Genomic DNA, 18,466 nt, shown 5'->3' on the forward strand with positions numbered 1-18,466 from the left:
TATGACCGTTAAATCGTCATTAGAATGTGAAGGGGACTTGAACGTGATCGGAGGGGCCGTTGGTTGGTTTATAACAAGGACAAATACGTACAGAAGGTTAAAGGAGAGGGGCAGGATTCAGAAATCACCATGCACAGTAAAGTAAGCTGTGATATCATCGACCGTCCATAGTCTATGTCCTACCAGCCCAAAACGTTCTTCCTCCTTGTCATTTCAAATAACAAGTAGGCTACATTAATAGTACATTCACCTGCGACTGGTCAGGTCATGGTACATCACTAGTGGCTGTTGGTGCTGTTTAAGATGAGGGAGGACAATCATTTTTTAATGAGCATGGCCTTGTTTCTATTACAGCATATTGGATGACTGCTATTCACATTCCATTCATCCAGTTCAATGTAACATGGATAGGTTTGGTCTACTACATGATACTGTTCCCTATACCCATCATGGGGGGTTAGCCAGCTAGCTAACATATCATCCCTCTGTTTGAGCCAGGTGTTTGAGTAGAGGCCAGACTCGGCGCCAGAACAGATCAGTTGGATGGCCCCGTAGACGGGCCCTGTTGTTTCACTGGAACTCCTATATGTGCACACACTTGCGCGTTCACCTTTTGTTGTTTGTTTAGGGAAGCTTACAGTTTATCCTACCATTTCTACCTATCCGTGTGCCAGTTAAGATTATTTTTATATGTACATCTTCGTGGAACAGTTCCATTTCAATAATTACGTTTTTGGTTTCTCAAAATCATTGTCGTGTGGTTAATACTTAGAATCTGAAGTAAAATTATAAAAATGTTACAATTTAAAATGAACTACGGTGAGAGTAGTAGCCTCTGTCATACAGACAGATTGATACTCTGTGATCCATTGGCGGCTAAAGACACTAGAGCATAGAACTCAGAGATAGCCTATAGGCCAATGAGGCAGGAGACCTATAATTCCATAGAACTCAGAGATAGCCTACAGGCCAATGAGGCAGGAGACCTATAATTCCATAGAACTCAGAGATAGCCTACAGGCCAATGAGGCAGGAGACCTATAATTCCATAGAACTCAGAGATAGCCTATAGGCCAATGAGGCAGGAGACCTATAATTCCATAGAACTCAGAGATAGCCTACAGGCCAATGAGGCAGGAGACCTATAATTCCATAGAACTCAGAGATAGCCTACAGGCCAATGAGGCAGGAGACCTATAATTCCATAGAACTCAGAGATAGCCTATAGGCCAATGAGGCAGGAGACCTATAATTCCATAGAACTCAGAGATAGCCTACAGGCCAATGAGGCAGGAGACCTATAATTCCATAGAACTCAGAGATAGCCTACAGGCCAATGAAGCAGGAGACCTATAATTTCCATCATCAACTAAGTAAGATACCATATTAGCCTAAAACTGAGAAATAAAAACAGTAGAAAACAGTTATTTCAATCAAATTAATCTCTTTTCTCCATCTGTCTGCCTCCCTTTAAAAAAATCTGTCTTGACTTGAGCTATTGCTAGTGAAGTTCAACATTGTATTAAATCATCACAGGGTCTGCCTGGAAACTGTCGCTAAAACTTGCAACATTGTAGCAACTAGCCCATTCCAGGCCCTAAAAGTTTCCTGCGCCAGTGAGCTCGGGACAGAAAGATGTTTCCACTTGGTATATGGGATCATGATATTTTGCTCTTTCACACTGAGGCTTAGTGATTTTTTGAGGCTGGGACTGTTGGAAAGATAAATAAATACTGAGGAATTATTAGAGTTTTACAACGAACAAAAAAAACAGACTTTGTTGGCTTGTGTGAGGCGATGAAAAAACAAGTGGTGTAAGTGGGGAGTTATGAGTTAAACGGAAAAAAGATGTTGACAAAATGGACACTTTCCTACATATTTATACATTCAGGAGACACCCCCCCCCCCATTCTTGATAGGTGCGTTTGGTCTGCCTTTAGTTCTTGATGCAACATTTTAAAATATTCTTAAAACACATTTATCTTCACACTTATTTTTGACGCTTTTCTCCGACAGCCGCAACTCAATCTGCTAGACGTGTTCCCACGTTCACTGCCCAAATGGCTGGCTTCCCAAACACACTTTGATTTTAAACAATCCACAGCAATTGTTTTGTTTGTTTGTTTGTTAAAGAAGCTAATGATCCTCATTAAGTCATGACTCCCTCGTGAAGTATGTAGAATATTTTTTTTGTTGTTGGCAGGAATGATTTATATAATTTTGGCGAAACATCAATTTACTTTAGGGTAATCCAGCATCCTAACAGTGCACTGTGCGCCCAACAACCTTCCTTTACCATTCACTAGAGGCTCAAACCAGAGATCTGTATATAATGATGAGATATTCATCTCTTCACCCTAAAACTCTGCATTCCAAAGGCAGGAAGGCAGGTGAAAAGCTTAGGTCTGCTTATTATTCCCATAGAAACGTACTGGTTTTACACTGGACAGATTTTGGCGAGAGTGAGACCTCTCGCTTCACCTCTTCCCCTTTGCTGAAACTACCGTGCATTCGGCAAGTATTCAGACCCCTTGACTTTTTCCAGTCAGAGTAGCTCCACCAGACCATTTTGCTGCATGTGTCTATTTATAGACTTGAGATGCAGCAGGACAGCACTGGGACAGGTGCCCCCCCCCCACTATGGCTTTATTAATGTCGTCGCCTATCCTTGAAGAGAAGAGTGGATTGGTTAACTCTTCACAGAGAGAGAGACGCACAACAAGGCACTGTGGAATGGAATTGATTTCATTCTCAATGGAGTCGTACTTTACTCTGAAATAGCCCACCCACTGCAGGTAAATCCAGTCCCTATAGAGCTGAGTTGAGATGTATTACACCTGTCCTACGTCTTTAGATAAAAGGTTTAGAATGGAACACTACAGCCTAGTGGGATGGAAGCTTCTATTCTGTTCTGTTGATACATTAGAATGGAACACTACAGCCTAGTGGGATGGAAGCTTCTATTCTGTTCCGTTGATACATTTAGAATGGAACACTACAGCCTAGTGGGATGGAAGCTTCTATTCTGTTCCGTTGATACATTTAGAATGGAACACTACAGCCTAGTGGGATGGAAGCTTCTATTCTGTTCCGTTGATACATTTAGAATGGAACACTACAGCCTAGTGGGATGGAAGCCTCTATTCTGTTCCGTTGATACATTTAGAATGGAACACTACAGCCTAGTGGGATGGAAGCTTCTATTCTGTTCCGTTGATACATTTAGAATGGAACACTACAGCCTAGTGGGATGGAAGCTTCTATTCTGTTCCGTTGATACATTTAGAATGGAACACTACAGCCTAGTGGGATGGAAGCCTCTATTCTGTTCCGTTGATACATTTAGAATGGAACACTACAGCCTAGTGGGATGGAAGCTTCTATTCTGTTCCGTTCATACATTTAGAGTGGACCACTACAGCCTACTGGAACCTAGTGATGTGGAAGCTTCCACAGTGGACCTATTTTATCATACCTGCTAATTATTGAATGATTCAGCAAGCTGGCTCATAATCCCATTGTTCAGATTCAATGGAACTTTATTTGTATGTGACACAGAGACGTGTTGTTCTCACAAGGCAAGATCCTGTTACTGTGTATCAGTTACTGTTGAAGCCATACCTTTCCCTGAATGCCCCCGGAGTTGTGCAGTGGTCTGAGGTGCTGCATCTCCCTGCTAGAGGCGTCACTACAGACCCTGGTTCCATTCCAGGCTGTATCACAACCGGCCGTGATTGGGAGGAACCATAGGGCGGTGCACAATTGGCCCAGTGTTGTCCGGGCTTGGCCGGTGTAGGCCGCCATTGTAAATACAAATTTGTTCTTAACTGACTTGCCTAGTTTAAATAAAGGTTACATAAAATATATATATTTTTAAAGTATCAGTGTGCTAGCCTACCTGCTGTCCTTACACCTGTCTGTCTAGAGGCAGGCTAAACACACCTGTCTGTCTAGAGGCAGGCTAAACACACCTGTCTGTCTAGAGGCAGGCCAAACACACCTGTCTGTCTAGAGGCAGGCCAAACACACCTGTCTGTCTAGAGGCAGGCCAAACACACCTGTCTGTCTAGAGGCAGGCCAAACACACCTGTCTGTCTAGAGGCAGGCTAAACACACCTGTCTGTCTAGAGGCAGGCCAAACACACCTGTCTGTCTAGAGGAAGGCTAAACACACCTGTCTGTCTAGAGGCAGGCTAATCACACCTGTCTGTCTAGAGGCAGGCTAATCACACCTGTCTGTCTAGAGGCAGGCTAAACACACCTGTCTGTCTCGAGGCTGGCCAAACATACCTGTCTGTCTAGAGGCAGGCCAAACATACCTGTCTGTCTAGAGGCAGGCTAAACACACCTGTCTGTCTAGAGGCAGGCCAAACATACCTGTCTGTCTAGAGGCAGGCTAAACTCACCTGTCTGTCTAGAGGCAGGCTAAACTCACCTGTCTGTCTAGAGGCAGACCAAACATACCTGTCTGTCTAGAGGCAGACCAAACATACCTGTCTGTCTAGAGGCAGGCCAAACATACCTGTCTGTCTAGAGGCAGGCTAAACACACCTGTCTGTCTAGAGGCAGACCAAACATACCAGTCTGTCTAGAACCAGGCCCAACGCGCCAGCAGTGTGCTCCTTAGTTACAGGTACAGCTCTGCTCTGTTCTCCTCATCCCTCCTTAGTTACAGGTACAGCTCTGCTCTGTTCTCCTCATCATCCCTCCTTAGTTACAGGTACAGCTCTGCTCTGTTCTCCTCGTCATCCCTCCTTAGTTACAGGTACAGCTCTGCTCTGTTCTCCTCGTCATCCCTCCTTAGTTACAGGTACAGCTCTGTTCTGTTCTCCTCGTCATCCCTCCTTAGTTACAGGTACTTCTCTGCTCTGTTCTCCTCATCATCCCTCCTTAGTTACAGGTACAGCTCTGCTCTGTTCTCCTCATCATCCCTCCTTAGTTACAGGTACAGCTCTGCTCTGTTCTCCTTGTCATCCCTCCTTAGTTACAGGTACAGCTCTGTTCTGTTCTCCTCGTCATCCCTCCTTAGTTACAGGTACAGCTCTGCTCTGTTCTCCTCGTCATCCCTCCTTAGTTACAGGTACTTCTCTGTTCTGTTCTCCTCATCATCCCTCCTTAGTTACAGGTACAGCTCTGCTCTGTTCTCCTCATCATCCCTCCTTAGTTACAGGTACAGCTCTGTTCTGTTCTCCTCGTCATCCCTCCTTAGTTACAGGTACTTCTCTGTTCTGTTCTCCTCATCATCCCTCCTTAGTTACAGGTACAGCTCTGCTCTGTTCTCCTCGTCATCCCTCCTTAGTTACAGGTACAGCTCTGCTCTGTTCTCCTCGTCATCCCTCCTTAGTTACAGGTACAGCTCTGCTCTGTTCTCCTCGTCATCCCTCCTTAGTTACAGGTACTTCTCTGTTCTGTTCTCCTCATCATCCCTCCTTAGTTACAGGTACAGCTCTGCTCTGTTCTTGTCATCCCTCCTTAGTTACAGGTACAGCTCTGCTCTGTTCTCCTCATCATCCCTCCTTAGTTACAGGTACAGCTCTGTTCTGTTCTCCTCATCATCCCTCCTTAGTTACAGGTACAGCTCTGCTCTGTTCTTGTCATCCCTCCTTAGTTACAGGTACAGCTCTGCTCTGTTCTCCTCATCATCCCTCCTTAGTTACAGGTACAGCTCTGCTCTGTTCTCCTCATCATCCCTCCTTAGTTACAGGTACAGCTCTGCTCTGTTCTTGTCATCCCTCCTTAGTTACAGGTACAGCTCTGCTCTGTTCTCCTCGTCATCTCTCCTTAGTTACAGGTACAGCTCTGCTCTGTTCTCCTCATCATCCCTCCTTAGTTACAGGTACAGCTCTGCTCTGTTCTTGTCATCCCTCCTTAGTTACAGGTACAGCTCTGTTCTGTTCTCCTCATCATCCCTCCTTAGTTACAGGTACAGCTCTGCTCTGTTCTTGTCATCCCTCCTTAGTTACAGGTACAGCTCTGCCCTGTTCTCCTCATCATCCCTCCTTAGTTACAGGTACAGCTCTGCCCTGTTCTCCTCATCATCTCTCCTTAGTTACAGGTACAGCTCTGCTCTGTTCTCCTCATCATCTCTCCTTAGTTACAGGTACAGCTGCTCTGTTCTCCTGTTCTCAGCTCTGCTCTGTTCTCCTCATCATCCTCCTTAGTTACAGGTACAGCTCTGCTCTGTTCTCCTCATCATCCCTCCTTATCCAGCTCTGCTCTGTTCTTGTCATCCCCCTCCTTAGTTACAGGTACAGCTCTGCCCTGTTCTCCTCATCATCCCTCCTTAGTTACAGGTACAACTCTGTTTCTTTCCTCCTCATCATCCCTCCTTAGTTACAGGTACAGCTCTGCTCTGTTCTCGTCATCCCTCCTTAGTTACAGGTACAGCTCTGCTCTGTTCTCCTCATCATCCCTCCTTAGTTACAGGTACAGCTCTGCTCTGTTCTCCTCGTCATCCCTCCTTAGTTACAGGTACAGCTCTGCTCTGTTCTCCTCATCCCTCCTTAGTTACAGGTACAGCTCTGTTCTGTTCTCCTTAGTTACAGGTCATCTCTCCTTAGTTACAGGTACAGCTCTGCTCTGTTCTCCTCGTCATCCATCCTTAGTTACAGGTACAGCTCTGTTCTGTTCTCCTCATCCCTCCTTAGTTACAGGTACAGCTCTGTTCTGTTCTCCTCATCATCCCTCCTTAGTTACAGGTACAGCTCTGCTCTGTTCTCCTCATCATCCCTCCTTAGTTACAGGTACAGCTCTGTTCTGTTCTCCTCGTCATCTCTCCTTAGTTACAGGTACAGCTCTGCTCTGTTCTCCTCATCATCCATCCTTAGTTACAGGTACAGCTCTCCTCTGTTCTCCTCATCCCTCCTTAGTTACAGGTACAGCTCTGCTCTGTTCTCCTCATCCCTCCTTAGTTACAGGTACAGCTCTGCTCTGTTCTCCTCATCATCCAGCTCTGCTCTGTTCTCCTCATCATCCTCCTTAGTTACAGGTACAGCTCTGCTCTGTTCTCCTCATCATCCCTCCTTAGTTACAGGTACAGTCTGCTCTGTTCTCCTCACAGCAGCTCTGCTCTGTTCTCCTCATCATCCCTCCTTAGTTACAGGTACAGCTCTGCTCTGTTCTCCTCATCATCCCTCCTTAGTGACAGGTACAGCTCTGCTCTGTTCTCCTAGTCATCCCTCCTTAGTTACAGGTACAGCTCTGCTCTGTTCTCCTCATCATCCCTCCTTAGTTACAGGTACAGCTCTGCTCTGTTCTCCTCATCATCCCTCCTTAGTCATCCCTCCTTAGTTACAGGTACAGCTCTGCTCTGTTCTCCTCATCATCCCTCTTAGTTACAGGTACAGCTCTGCCCTCTGTTCTCCTCATCATCCCTCCTTAGTTACAGGTACAGCTCTGCTCTGTTCTCCTCATCATCCCTCCTTAGTTACAGGTACAGCTCTGCTCTGTTCTCCTCATCATCCCTCTTTAGTTACAGGTACAGCTCTGCTCTGTTCTCCTCATCATCCCTCCTTAGTTACAGGTACAGCTCTGCTCTGTTCTCCTCATCATCCCTCCTTAGTGACAGGTACAGCTCTGCTCTGTTCTCCTAGTCATCCCTCCTTAGTTACAGGTACAGCTCTGCTCTGTTCTCCTCGTCATCCCTCCTTAGTTACAGGTACAGCTCTGCTCTGTTCTCCTCATCATCCCTCTTTAGTTACAGGTACAGCTCTGCCCTGTTCTCCTCATCATCCCTCCTTAGTTACAGGTACAGCTCTGCTCTGTTCTCCTCGTCATCCCTCCTTAGTTACAGGTACAGCTCTGTTCTGTTCTCCTCGTCATCTCTCCTTAGTTACAGGTACAGCTCTGCTCTGTTCTCCTCATCATCCCTCCTTAGTTACAGGTACAGCTCTGCTCTGTTCTCCTCATCATCCCTCTTTAGTTACAGGTACAGCTCTGCCCTGTTCTCCTCATCATCCCTCCTTAGTTACAGGTACAGCTCTGCTCTGTTCTCCTCATCATCCCTCCTTAGTTACAGGTACAGCTCTGCTCTGTTCTCCTCATCATCCCTCTTTAGTTACAGGTACAGCTCTGCCCTGTTCTCCTCATCATCCCTCCTTAGTTACAGGTACAGCTCTGCTCTGTTCTCCTCATCATCCTTCCTTAGTTACAGGTACAGCTCTGCTCTGTTCTCCTCGTCATCCCTCCTTAGTTACAGGTACAGCTCTGCTCTGTTCTCCTCATCATCCCTCCTTAGTTACAGGTACAGCTCTGCTCTGTTCTCCTAGTCATCCCTCCTTAGTTACAGGTACAGCTCTCTGTTCTCCTCGTCATCCCTCCTTAGTTACAGGTACAGCTCTCCTCTGTTCTCCTCGTCATCCCTCCTTAGTTACAGGTACAGCTCTGCTCTGTTCTCCTCATCATCCCTCCTTAGTTACAGGTACAGCTCTGCTCTGTTCTCCTCGTCATCTCTCCTTAGTTACAGGTACGGCTCTGCTCTGTTCTCCTCGTCATCTCTCCTTAGTTACAGGTACAGCTCTGCTCTGTTCTCCTCATCATCCCTCCTTAGTTACAGGTACAGCTCTGTTCTGTTCTCCTCGTCATCCCTCCTTAGTTACAGGTACAGCTCTGCTCTGTTCTCGTCATCCCTCCTTAGTTACAGGTACAGCTCTGCTCTGTTCTCCTCATCATCCCTCCTTAGTTACAGGTACAGCTTTGCTCTGTTCTCCTCGTCATCCCTCCTTAGTTACAGGTACAGCTCTGCTCTGTTCTCCTAGTCATCCCTCCTTAGTTACAGGTACAGCTCTCCTCTGTTCTCCTCGTCATCCCTCCTTAGTTACAGGTACAGCTCTGTTCTGTTCTCCTCATCATCCCTCCTTAGTTACAGGTACAGCTCTGCTCTGTTCTCCTCATCATACCTCCTTAGTTACAGGTACAGCTCTGCTCTGTTCTCCTCATCATCCATCCTTAGTTACAGGTACAGCTCTGCTCTGTTCTCCTCATCATCCATCCTTAGTTACAGGTACAGCTCTGCTCTGTTCTCCTCATCCCTCCTTAGTTACAGGTACAGCTCTGCTCTGTTCTCCTCATCATCCCTCCTTAGTTACAGGTACAGCTCTGCTCTGTTCTCCTCATCATCCATCCTTAGTTACAGGTACAGCTCTGCTCTGTTCTCCTCATCCCTCCTTAGTTACAGGTACAGCTCTGCTCTGTTCTCCTCATCATCCATCCTTAGTTACAGGTACAGCTCTGCTCTGTTCTCCTCATCCCTCCTTAGTTACAGGTACAGCTTTGCTCTGTTCTCCTCGTCATCCCTCCTTAGTTACAGGTACAGCTCTGCTCTGTTCTCCTAGTCATCCCTCCTTAGTTACAGGTACAGCTCTCCTCTGTTCTCCTCGTCATCCCTCCTTAGTTACAGGTACAGCTCTGTTCTGTTCTCCTCATCATCCCTCCTTAGTTACAGGTGCAGCTCTGCTCTGTTCTCCTCATCATACCTCCTTAGTTACAGGTACAGCTCTGCTCTGTTCTCCTCATCATCCCTCCTTAGTTACAGGTACAGCTCTGCCCTGTTCTCCTCATCATCCCTCCTTAGTTACAGGTACAGCTCTGCTCTGTTCTCCTCATCATCCCTCCTTAGTTACAGGTACAGCTCTGCTCTGTTCTCCTCATCATCCCTCTTTAGTTACAGGTACAGCTCTGCCCTGTTCTCCTCATCATCCCTCCTTAGTTACAGGTACAGCTCTGCTCTGTTCTCCTCATCATCCCTCCTTAGTTACAGGTACAGCTCTGCTCTGTTCTCCTCGTCATCCCTCCTTAGTTACAGGTACAGCTCTGCTCTGTTCTCCTCATCATCCCTCCTTAGTTACAGGTACAGCTCTGCTCTGTTCTCCTAGTCATCCCTCCTTAGTTACAGGTACAGCTCTCCTCTGTTCTCCTCGTCATCCCTCCTTAGTTACAGGTACAGCTCTCCTCTGTTCTCCTCGTCATCCCTCCTTAGTTACAGGTACAGCTCTGCTCTGTTCTCCTCATCATCCCTCCTTAGTTACAGGTACAGCTCTGCTCTGTTCTCCTCGTCATCTCTCCTTAGTTACAGGTACAGCTCTGCTCTGTTCTCCTCATCATCTCTCCTTAGTTACAGGTACAGCTCTGCTCTGTTCTCCTCATCATCCCTCCTTAGTTACAGGTACAGCTCTGTTCTGTTCTCCTCGTCATCCCTCCTTAGTTACAGGTACAGCTCTGCTCTATTCTCGTCATCCCTCCTTAGTTACAGGTACAGCTCTGCTCTGTTCTCCTCATCATCCCTCCTTAGTTACAGGTACAGCTTTGCTCTGTTCTCCTCGTCATCCCTCCTTAGTTACAGGTACAGCTCTGCTCTGTTCTCCTAGTCATCCCTCCTTAGTTACAGGTACAGCTCTCCTCTGTTCTCCTCGTCATCCCTCCTTAGTTACAGGTACAGCTCTGTTCTGTTCTCCTCATCATCCCTCCTTAGTTACAGGTACAGCTCTGCTCTGTTCTCCTCATCATACCTCCTTAGTTACAGGTACAGCTCTGCTCTGTTCTCCTCATCATCCATCCTTAGTTACAGGTACAGCTCTGCTCTGTTCTCCTCATCATCCATCCTTAGTTACAGGTACAGCTCTGCTCTGTTCTCCTCATCCCTCCTTAGTTACAGGTACAGCTCTGCTCTGTTCTCCTCATCATCCCTCCTTAGTTACAGGTACAGCTCTGCTCTGTTCTCCTCATCATCCATCCTTAGTTACAGGTACAGCTCTGCTCTGTTCTCCTCATCCCTCCTTAGTTACAGGTACAGCTCTGCTCTGTTCTCCTCATCATCCATCCTTAGTTACAGGTACAGCTCTGCTCTGTTCTCCTCATCCCTCCTTAGTTACAGGTACAGCTTTGCTCTGTTCTCCTCGTCATCCCTCCTTAGTTACAGGTACAGCTCTGCTCTGTTCTCCTAGTCATCCCTCCTTAGTTACAGGTACAGCTCTCCTCTGTTCTCCTCGTCATCCCTCCTTAGTTACAGGTACAGCTCTGTTCTGTTCTCCTCATCATCCCTCCTTAGTTACAGGTACAGCTCTGCTCTGTTCTCCTCATCATACCTCCTTAGTTACAGGTACAGCTCTGCTCTGTTCTCCTCATCATCCCTCCTTAGTTACAGGTACAGCTCTGCTCTGTTCTCCTCATCATCCCTCCTTAGTTACAGGTACAGCTCTGCTCTGTTCTCCTCATCATCCCTCCTTAGTTACGGGTACATCTCTGTACATCTTGTCCTCCCATTTTTCTTCCTTTCCTTCTTTCATTATGTTTGCCATTTTGTCATTATTCCTGATGTGATTACTAAGATGAATTATAAAGGTCAAATGTCACAGAATTAAGTAGAACTCCTCCTGTTCTTTCTCTCTATGCCATCTGCAGTTTATGTTCAGGATTAATGCCGGGGTCTTGATCAACAGCCTTCGACTGTCCTTTTCTCTTTTCATTTGCTGACGTACACACACACTCCCCTCCCACACATTTGAGTCAGACTGTCACTTGAGTCTGTCTGGCTCTATCTCCAATCATCTTTTTCCTTTCTTCTCACCTCCTTCTCAAAACCACAGGAAGAAAAGGCCTTAGGGAAGGAAGGAGGCGAGGACAGAGGAGACCCTGTGTTGGTACCCTGGTTAAACTAGATGTTAAAACGTTGCTGTAGTTTTACTTCACTTAGTGAGCAAAGCTTTCCATCTTGTTCAACCAGACTGTGTTGTGGCAATTCATGTGTTGTGGCAATTATTTTAACAATGACTCTCAACACGGTGTGTGTATGTGCGTTGTGTGTGTGTGTGTACTGTGTGTGTACTGTGTGTGTGTGTGTGCAAGTGTTCCACTTGGCCTCAATGCCAGTAAGGTATTGGGTGATTCCACTCCAGCGGTTTTTTTTTGGGGGGGGTCTCAGATTGTTCTGGAAATTCTCACATAGAAACTTCATTAGGAGGAAGGATGTTTGATATGATTTTTACATTTTTATGTTGATGAAATTGACTGTTTTTATTAAGCTCCTTGTAGACCTACAGTGTAGACACGCCTCCTGTGACATGCAAACCTTACCAGCCACTTTGCGTGCACTCCTCAATAAATGTACACTACCGTTCAAAAGGTTGGGGTCACTTAGAAATGTCCTTGTTTTTGAAAGAAAAGCACTTTTTTTTGTCCATTAAAATAACATGTTAATGTTGTTAATGACTATTGTAGCTGGAAATGGCAGATTTTTAATGGAAAATCTACATAGGTGTACAGAGGCCCATTATCAGCAACCATCACTCCTGTGTTCCAATGGCACGTTGTGTTAACTAATCCAGGTTTATCATTTTAAAAGGCTAATTGATCATTAGAAAACCCTTTTGCAATCATGTTAGCACAGCTGAAAACTGTTGTCCTGATTAAAGAAGCAATAAAACAGATGTTGAGACTAGTTGAGTATCTGGAGCATCAGCATTTGTGGGTTCGATTACTGGCTAAAAATGCCCAGAAACAAAGACCAAACTTCTGAAACTCGTCCGTCTATTCTTGTTCTGAGAAATGAAGGCTATTCCATGTGAGAAATTGCCAAGAAACTGAAGATCTCGTACAACTCTGTGTCCTACTACAGAACAGCGCAAACTGGCTCTAACCTGAATAGAACGAGGAGTGGGAGGCCCCGGTGCACAACTGAGCAAGAGGACAAGTACATTAGAGTGTCTAGTTTTAGTTACAGACGCCTCACAAGTCCTCAACTGACAGCTTCATCAAATAGTACACGCAAAACACCACTCTCGACTTCAAACAGTGAAGAAGCGACTGGGATGCTGGCCTTCTAGGCAGAGTTCATCTGTCCAGTGTCTGTGTTCTTTTGCACATCTTAATCTTTTATTTTTATGGGCCAGTCTGAGATATGGCTTTATCTTTGCAACTCGGCCTAGAAGGCCAGCATCTCGGAGTCGTCTCTTATTGTCATTACACAGACAACATGACACAGACAACATCTTGATGTCATTATACAGACAACATGACACAGACAACATCTTGATGTCATTATACAGACAACATCTTAGTGTCATTATACAGACAACATCTTAGTGTCATTATACAGACAACATCTTAGTGTCATTATACAGACAACATCTTAATGTCAGTATACAGACAACATATTGATGTTATTATACAGACAACATCTTAGTGTCATTATACAGACAACATGACACAGACAACATCTTAGTGTCATTATACAGACAACATCTTAGTGTCATTATACAGACAACATCTTAGTGTCATTATACAGACAACATCTTAGTGTCATTATACAGACAACATCTTAATGTCAGTATACAGACAACATATTGATGTTATTATACAGACAACATCTTAGTGTCATTATACAGACAACATGACACAGACAACATCTTAGTGTCATTATACAGACAACATCTTAGTGTCATTATACAGACAACATCTTAGTGTCATTATACAGACAACATCTTAGTGTCATTATACTCCTTTTCGTGTGCTCTAACATATGGAATATGTCTAGATTCTGAAATACACATCTTCACATTAATTTATTCAAATGAGAAAATAGGAATATCTCAAAAGTACCCTTTTTTGATTTTGTACATTTTGACACATATTATTTAAACTATATACTGTACATCAAGTACATCAAATGTACAGAGTGGGTTTTCTGCTAATTATGTAAGTAATCATCAATTATTTGAGCACCACCAACACAGTGAATGGGGAAAATGGATTAAAAGGGATCTCCTTCTGCTGGTTATTTGCTGACTGTGCAATCCTAAAGGAGGGGTGTGATTGGTTTATGACCTATAATGTCTATGTTATTCAATGGGTAAGTATCAGAGAGCTCACTATGGAAATCACTGATTTGTTGACTGTGCAATCCTAAAGGAGGGATGTGATTGGTTTATGACCTATAATCACTGGATTCTCTGGTCCCACCTCACGACTTTCTCTAAACTGTGTTTCCTGTTGTTTGAGTTGTTCTTACACCCATGTTGTGTATAGTAACACTGGTCTTTACTGTCTGTTGGTCTTTATGCCCCTTTTTTTGATGTGATACATTTCTTTTGACATTTTCGCAGACACAACGCAACCTAACTCAACCCCAAAAGAAAGTCCTAACCTACCCCCACCACCCACTACCCTCTCTCCCACCCTAGCAGTCCCAGCCCCTGACACGCCCCCAAAAGGTAAAATAAAGAAGAAGAAGAAGAACCGGTTAAGGTCTTCAAAAGAGGTCAAGGTCGAACTGGGGGGGGGGTTGTGTTTTTCAAGAGCAAGCAGGTTGGTATTTATAGCTGTATTTTTCTACTGGAACATGCTTAAAAGAGCCACATACATGAATTTTAATTTCCTAATGTTGTTATCTTTTGTAGACAAAACTGGTGGGGGTGGGGATACAGTTGTAAATAGTAATGTGCGTTCTCTTTCTCAAACATTACCGTATAAACCCCTCAGCTTTACCTTGACATCATTTTATGACCGTATCTCTAACCCTCTTGTTATACTGCAAACACAAACCCATATGCCTTATTCTCTCTCTATTTGAACAGAGAGTTTAAATACCTAGCATTTTCTCAGGACACAAACCCATATGCCTTATTCAGTCTCTATTTGAACAGAGAGTTTAAATACCTAGCATTTTCTCAGAACACAAACCCATATTTAAATACCTAGCATTTTCTCAGGACACAAACCCATATATTCTCTCTCAGAGAGTTTATTTGAATAGATTCAGTCTCTATTTGAACAGTTTAAATACCTAGCATTTTCTCAGAACACAAACCCATATGCCTTATTCTAGCTCTGTTTGCGACACGTAGCCTAGCAGTTAAAGTGCTGTTGGCCCAGTAACCGAAAGATCGTTGGTTCAAGTCCCTTAGCCGGCTAGGCGAAGAATCTCTCCATGGGCCCTTGAGCAAGGCACTTAACCCTAATTGCTCCTGTAAGAGTGTCTGCTAAATGCTATCATTGACCTTGTTCTAACTTCGACTATAGCTCGGTTCATATATTTAACATTTTCTCAGAACCACCTCAAGAAAAGGCCTGAAGGCCTGTATGGTTCAAAGCTGAATTTATTAACCAGCTGAAATGAGTTTTTTTTCCCCTTCCTCAACCAGGCTACGAATGTATTTTATGAGAATGTCACACTAGTAACTGAGAAAATAGCTGAGATGAGGAAAATGCATTTTTCCTTGTTGAAAGATGATTTATTGTATTGCTGTACAAGGTACAGTAGGACTGTAACGATGGGTTTGTGTTGTGTTTTTGACATCTCTTTGTGTTCGGCTATCTGTGTGGTGTGGTGTGGTGTGGTGTGGTGTGGTGTGGTGTGGTGTGGTGTGAGACTGTTAATGAAGCTTGTTTTGTTTGGCAACATTTTAATTTAAATCAGCAGTTTAATGTATTATGATGCCGTTATAAGGGCTGGGAACCGCCAGGGACCTCACAATACAATATTATCACAATACGATATTATCACGATACGATATTATCACGATACGATCACGATACGATATTATCACAATACGATATTATCACAATACAATATTATCACGATATGATATTATCACAATACAATATTATCACAATACGATATTATCACAATACGATATTATCACGATACGATATTATCATGATACGATATTATCACGATACGATATTTTCACGATACGATATTATCACGATGCGATATTATCACAATACGGTATTTTCACGATACGATATTATCACAATACGATATTACCACAATACGATATTATCGCGATACGATATTATCACGGTACGATATTATCACGGTGCAATATTACCCCGATACGATATTATCACAATACAATATTATCACGATACGATATTATCACGGTACGATATTATCACGGTACGATATTATCACGGTACGATATTACCACAATACGATATTAGCACGATACGATATTATCACGGTACGGTATTATCACGGTACAATATTATCCCGATACGATATTATCACGATACGATATTATCACGATACGATATTATCACAGTACGATATTATCACGATATGATATTATCGCGGTACGATATTATCACGGTACAGTTTTACCCCAATACGATATTATCACGATACGATATTATCGCGGTGCGATATTATCACGATACGATATTATCACGGTACAATATTACCCCAATACGATATTATCACGGTACAATATTATCACGATACGATATTATCACGATACGATATTATCACGATACGATATTATCATGATGCGATATTATCACAATACGATATTATCACGATACGATATTATCACGATACGATATTATCACGATGCGATATTATCACAATACGATATTATCACGATACGATATTATCACAATACGATATTATCACGGTACGATATTACCCCGATACTATATTATCACCATACAATATTATCACGACACAATGTTATCACAACACGATGTTATTGCGATTCTCATGATTCTATATGTTTTGCAATGCTGTGATTTTATTGCAATTCGATGTTCAAAACATATTGCTCACTATATGTCTGCTGCAGAGGGACGAGAGAGAGCCGTGAGAAAACTAGTTTTGATCAGTCAGGGAAATAAAAGTGCTGAAAAGAAATTGAAGTTGGAAAATTTAAAAAGAAGATGGACAACTAGTTATGAAGGATAAATACAGGGGTTTTAGTGCAGACAGACAACTAGTTATGAAGGATAAATACAGGAGTTTTAGTACAGGGACAGACAACTAGTTATGAAGGATAAATACAGGAGTTTTAGTACAGGGACAGACAACTAGTTATGAAACTAGTTATGAAGGATAAATACAGGAGTTTTAGTACAGGGACAGACAACTAGTTATGAAGGATAAATACAGGAGTTTTAGTACAGGGACAGACAACTAGTTATGAAGGATAAATACAGGAGTTTTAGTACAGGGACAGACAACTAGTTATGAAGGATAAATACAGGGGTTTTAGTACAGGGACAGACAACTAGTTATGAAGGATAAATACAGGAGTTTTAGTACAGGGACAGACAACTAGTTATGAAGGATAAATACAGGGGTTTTAGTACAGGGACAGACAACTAGTTATGAAGGATAAATACAGGAGTTTTAGTGCAGACAGACAACTAGTTATGAAGGATAAATACAGGAGTTTTAGTACAGGGACAGACAACTAGTTATGAAGGATAAATACAGGAGTTTTAGTACAGGGACAGACAACTAGTTATGAAGGATAAATACAGGAGTTTTAGTGCAGACAGACAACTAGTTATGAAGGATAAATACAGGAGTTTTAGTACAGGGACAGCCAACTAGTTATGAAGGATAAATACAGGAGTTTTAGTGCAGACAGACAACTAGTTATGAAGGATAAATACAGGAGTTTTAGTACAGGGACAGCCAACTAGCACAACAATAATATAGAGATATTGTCAAAACCATACGATACAAAATAGTATCCTGATATGTGACTGTATAGATGTGGTTGACCTCATCACTAGTTATAATGCATTAAAAGACTTGTCATGAGCATGTATTCTAACCAAAATATTCTAAAATAAGTTAATATTTTCTAGAAATAAGCATGGGAATAATTGATGAGACAACCCATATTCAAGAGTAGCTTAGGAAAATAACCCCATCTAAAAACATTGTTTTGAATGACCTTAAACCGAGTGAAGCTTTGTGACATCCCTCTGGTAGTGGATCAAAAACAAACATAAAACCAACAGACAACCAAACAAACAAACAAACTTGGGGAAACAATAGAAAAATACTGTTTTGTAATCTCCTAATGATCCTAACTTAATAACAACCAGATAGTAATTTTACACGGAGAGGCATTACATATTGTTAGCCTCATAATAATACATTATAAAGGCTCATACGAGCTAGCAACAAGTAGTAAAGCCTTCCACTTGCAGGCTGTTGGTTCTCCTGTTTTTGCCAGAGGCTGGAGGAGGCACCTAGGGGACCTGTCACTATGGAGGCACATCCTCCCTAGAGAGACAGAACACTGAGCTGCAGCAAACTAGACATCTCTCTCTTCTCTCTCATCTCTCTCGCTCACTCTCCCTCTCTGCTCTCTCTCCCTCTGCTCTGCTCTCCTCTCTCTCTCTCTCTGCTCCCCCCTCTCTCTCCTGCTCTCTCTCCTCCCCTCTCTCTTTCTCATTTTCTCCCTCTCTCGCACTCTCTCTATCGCTCTCTTGCTCTGTCTGTCACTCTTTCTCCATCACTCTCCCTCCCTCTCTCCGGCTCTCTCTATCTCTCCCTCTCTGTCTCTCGTGTTCTCTCTCTCTCTCTCTCTCTCTCTCTCTCTCTCTCTCTCTCTCTCTCTCTCTCTCTCTCTCTCTCTCTCTCTCTCTCTCTCTCTCTCTCTCTCACTCTCTTTCTCTCTCTCTCTCCCTCTATCACTCTATTGTTTTTTTATATCTCAAGGAGACAGAACTCAACAAC

General features: G+C 43.5%; 1 protein-coding gene across 3 annotated transcripts in view; it reads left to right on the forward strand.

The window, feature by feature from the left end:
* LOC124037506 (neuroplastin-like) overlaps positions 1-18,466 on the forward strand; it is a 58,203-nt gene that overhangs the window by 777 nt on the left and 38,960 nt on the right. The window lies entirely within an intron of this gene.

The sequence above is a fragment of the Oncorhynchus gorbuscha genome, linkage group LG06 (assembly GCF_021184085.1).
Source record: "Oncorhynchus gorbuscha isolate QuinsamMale2020 ecotype Even-year linkage group LG06, OgorEven_v1.0, whole genome shotgun sequence".
NCBI classification, from domain to species: Eukaryota; Metazoa; Chordata; class Actinopteri; order Salmoniformes; family Salmonidae; genus Oncorhynchus; species Oncorhynchus gorbuscha.